At 52.0% G+C, this 4,511-nt stretch overlaps 1 protein-coding gene across 1 annotated transcript in view; it reads left to right on the top strand.

Moving 5' to 3' along the window:
• The first annotated feature begins 308 nt into the window (after positions 1 to 308).
• The window catches only part of LOC105422706 (twisted gastrulation protein homolog 1-A), a 12,821-nt gene continuing 8,618 nt past the window's right edge, over positions 309 to 4,511 (top strand). Inside the window, exon 1 of the mRNA XM_089070765.1 lies at positions 309 to 1,431. The gene's annotated coding sequence lies outside the window, so the exon portion shown is untranslated. The remainder of the gene's footprint in view (positions 1,432 to 4,511) is intronic.

The following is a 4,511-nucleotide window of genomic DNA, read 5'->3' as shown; positions in this document are numbered from 1 at the left end:
CCTCTCTTTCTCTTTCTCACTGACTACCTCTCGTCCGTTCTCTCTCTCTCTCTCTCTCTCTCTCTCTCTCTCTCCATCATTCTCTCCCGCGTTGCGCGCGCTCTCTCGCGTTCTCGCTCTTCTCTTCTCCACCTCCACCGAGAAAGATCCGCGACGGTACAACCACCACCACCACCACCACCATCACCACCACCACCACCATCACCACCACCATCAGCAGCAGCAGCAGCGACGACGACGACGGCGGCGGCGGCGGCGGCGGCGGCGGCGAACGCTGCCGCCGTCGCCACCACCTCCTTTTCCTCCTCCTCCTCCTCTTCTTCCTTCTCCACCTCCACCTCCTCCTCCTCCTCCTTCCGCTTCTTTGCGGTCCTCGCGGTCCACGCTCTTCCTTAATTCAGTCCAATGAGAGCCGCTCTTCGATTCGTCACACCCGCCGACAAATCTCTTTCTATTCTCTGTTTTCCTCTCTCCTTCTCTGTCGCACCGTCTGTCTCGCGGAAGATCGCCGCCAATTTTCGAAAAAGCGACGACGGACGTCGTTCTCCTCCTGTTGCTCCTCCGACGCCCGGTCCCCGCGACTCGAGCGAGCGAGCGAGCGAGCGAGCGATCGCGATCGCGATCGCGATCCGCACGACGCAAGTGCGTCGCGATGCGTCGCACCGCGATAACGTCGTAATCCGCGGCGGGTGCATCCGTGCGGGCGCAGACGGTGCGTGACGCGTACGGAATTCGCGGTGCATCCTCCGCGCCGGATGGGACACGCCGTGCGCGCCGCCGCCGAGCAGGAAGAGGATCCTCGCGGAAGACGGTGGATACTCGTCACTCCGCGAGTTTGTTTTGACGACGGTTCATCTCGGTATACGCGAGAGGCGCGAGCGTGTTACGTCGTAAACACGCCGTGATACCAAGTGCGCGAAGTTTCCCGCGAGAACGCTTTGGCGAACGCTTGGTCTCGCGCGCTTCAAATCGTGGAGATATAATACTTCGCTCGTGATTGCCAAAGAGAGAGAGAGAGAGAGAGAGAGAGAGAGAGAGAGAGAGAGACCAGATTCCATCCGCGTCCTCCGCACATTACGCGCAGGTGCATTTCACTTTGTATTGCAGTTTTTCAAAAAAAAAAAAAAAAAAAAGAAAAAAGAAAGAAAAAAAAAAGAGGCTCTCCCGCCGAAACGTCTCGCTGGGCTTGTCAGCTCGGTCGACATCGAGCAATTTGACGTCCCGCCGAAAGAACCGCAGGAAGAGCAGCTCTTCCTAGAGGATGCGAGGAAGGATTTCGCCTCTTGCCGAGGAAACATGTCCCGCGGCGGTCGTCGCAACGCGCGAACCGGTTGCGCGCTCTTAAAATAGTTTCTCACGCGCGTAGGTAACTGGCGCGCACCGCCGCCGTCCCGCCGCCTGGGGAACACGACGTCGCCGGAGTAGTGCCAGGTAAATATCGATCGACTCTATCGCCGTTAGATAGATCCCCCTGCCCGCGATCCCGCCCCCCCCCCTCCCTCCAACCCCTCGTCCCCCACCCATCCCCTTGTCTCCCATCCCTCCCTGACGAGAGAGAGCGCATGCGAGAGAGATCCGCCCGGATCCGCCGCGATCGCGATCGCACCGGATCGCGGCGGCCGGCCTCCTCTCCTGTGATCATAGGAAAATAAATAGCTCGCATCCAATTAAAGAGGCGAGATTCGAAATTCGAGTGCGATCGAACCCCGATCTCACGGCGAGTTATTATCTCGGCCCCGAGAAACTGCGGAGAAGTCTCTCTCTCTCTCTCTCTCTCTCTCTCTTCCGAGATCGTCTTCCCTCGCCCTCCCGCCCACCCGTCCCCGTCAGAAGAATCGTTTCTCGAAGAGCTTGCTTGTTGACAGAACTCGAGAAGAAGTTCGACGAGAGAGAAGAGTTTCGGCGGAACTCCTCTCGAGAGGGGGAACTGCTTACCGCTGTCGTAATTTTTGTTTAGCGGGTTCCTGTTTTCCTCTTTCTTTCTCTCTCTCTCTCTCTCTCTCTTCCAGTTTCGCCGAAACTCCAATAAAGAGAAGCGAGCTATTTCTGATGAGGGGGTGGATTTGCGTTGCGGAACAAAGCGTTGCGGCGCGTGATCGATCTTTGCAACGCGGCTTTCGCGGAATCGTCACGAGATCGTGGAAGAGTCTCGAGATCGTTGCGTTTGCTCTATCGACTCGCGATTGCTTATCAATCGAGAATAATCAATTAAGAAACGCCGGTTGCGCTCGATCGCATACTTTTACGAGAATGCGATCGAGTCGATGGAATTATCATCAATGGCGATCTATATTCGCGGTCGATACACACTTTTTCATCGCCCGATTTCCAGTTCTCAGAGATTGCCGGGAGAGACGCAAATACATCTGCGATGCATCGTCGATCGCGTGCCACGCACTTAAATCCGTTTTTTCCGAGAATCGGAAGGCCGTTCATCGAACGCTAATTCGATTAACACCGTGAATGCATTGTCGAAGATCCAAGAAAACTCCAAGCGTCAATCTTCTCTAAAGGAGTTCAAATAAATTTTCGATATACTAAAATGATTGATTTGTAAATCAGTGATCGTACCCTTTGGTTTTGTATCCTAATTAGCACAAAGTGCAATTTTTCGCAATTTCCATTATCTTCACATTGAAGAGATATCATTGAATTACTAAGAATTACAAGTAAGAAGTAAACAAAAAGTGATGAACAAAAGCGTTCTAAAATCGGTATTAAACGTGCGAGCAAAATATGAGAAATAATTAACATACAAAGCAAATTAATAGATATTAAAAAAGTAGATATAGATATTTTATCATAAAGGACAGAAACAGATTTTATCATATGTTGCAATTGCCCTTTGAATCTTTCTTTCAAATATTTTTCTTCAATATACGAGCGCAATTCGATTATCGCACGCGCGACGAGAAATTGCATTTCACGGTTGCGAATAATGGTTTTGCTATTAATCACATCTTTAACGATGTACTTCTTTTAACGTTAAACGTTGATCGTCTCGTTCCGATCGTTCCTCGTCGATCATTAAGATGCTATTCCACGTTATCATTCACGTTTTTAACGCTGAATGCAGCCTGTTCGATGGCGAGGAGCGCGAGGCTCGGTTTCGCGAGCGTGTCTCTCGTGTGCTCGGTAATTCCTGCAATAACCGAAAATAATAATACGGCAGACGACACCGTAAATGGCAGCGATAGCGCAATAACGGCGTGATACCAATTGACAGCGATGCTTCGATAACGTGGATATTAACGCACGAAGGAGGTCACCAGATGCGAGAACGAAGGATAACGACGAGTCTCAGCATCCACTCCGGCCCTTGCATCGTGATGCGATTTTGCTTTAATTAACTTTAACAAAATCTCCCAAAAGATATCAGCTGAAAGAACAATCCACTTGCCAACAATCCACATTATATTTGAGCTGAAGATTGAAATTAGAACGGTTGTTTATCGTTCGGCCACATCCATCTTTTCAGGATGTTTAAAAAGGATCGTATATAGTATCATAGAGTATAGTAAGATAATCCGCGGATTATTGCGTCATGCGAAATGTAAAGAGTTCATCTGAAAAATTCTACTTCGATTCCACCGACGCCAGGAATAATCTCGATCCTTTCCAAATACTTTGAGTATTTAATTGAGTAATTAAATCTTTCGTCCGAGCCAAACTCGAATACGCGCTTTTCCTTCTCCCAATATTAAAAAGAAGAAATAAAGATTAAAAATACGGTTTATCAAGATTATTAATTTTTCAGAAATTTTTCTCGAAAATATTTTCATTTTCTTTCGCACGTGTCTATTTTATATTTACCTCCACGGCGTACGATTAGCGTACGATTTTTTTCGACGACAGGAAGATTAACACGCGTTTAAAGGGTTACGCGCCTGCACCTGCGTGACGAGAAGACGGGCGAGGGAGGGGGAGGGGGATGAAAGGGGAGCCGGAGGAGCTTACACTCCAGTAGTAACAGAAAATGATTGGAAAGTCTTCCTCCGCCGTGTGAACGCCGGTGTACATGAGCGGACATGTAGATAGAGATACCAGGCTGCCGCCGCCTTCTACGAAAGCGATTGGCGTTTGTTATTGAAGTTATTCCATCGCCTCGGGCCACAGAACGAGAGGCGAGGCTGCTGATCGTGAGTGCCAGCAGCAGCAGCAGCAGCGGCAGCGACAGCGGCAGCAGCGGCAGCGACAGCGGCAGCAGCGGCAGCGACAGCGGCAGCAGCGGCAGCGACAGCGGCAGCAGCGGCAGCGACAGCGGCAGCAGCGGCAGCGACAGCGGCAGCAGCGGCAGCGACAGCGGCAGCAGCGGCAGCGACAGCGGCAGCAGCGGCAGCGACAGCGGCAGCAGCGGCAGCGACAGCGGCAGCAGCGGCAGCGACAGCGGCAGCAGCGGCAGCGACAGCGGCAGCAGCGGCAACGACAGCGGCAGCGGCAGCGGCAGCGGCAGCGGCAGCGGCAGCGGCAGCGGCAGCGGCAGCGGCAGCGGCAGCGGCAGCGGCAGCGGC

Source organism: Pogonomyrmex barbatus, unplaced genomic scaffold, assembly GCF_055798465.1.
Source record: "Pogonomyrmex barbatus isolate J1 unplaced genomic scaffold, ASM5579846v1 scaffold11, whole genome shotgun sequence".
In the NCBI taxonomy this organism is placed as follows: domain Eukaryota; kingdom Metazoa; phylum Arthropoda; class Insecta; order Hymenoptera; family Formicidae; genus Pogonomyrmex; species Pogonomyrmex barbatus.
This window is presented reverse-complemented; position numbering and strand designations above follow the sequence as displayed.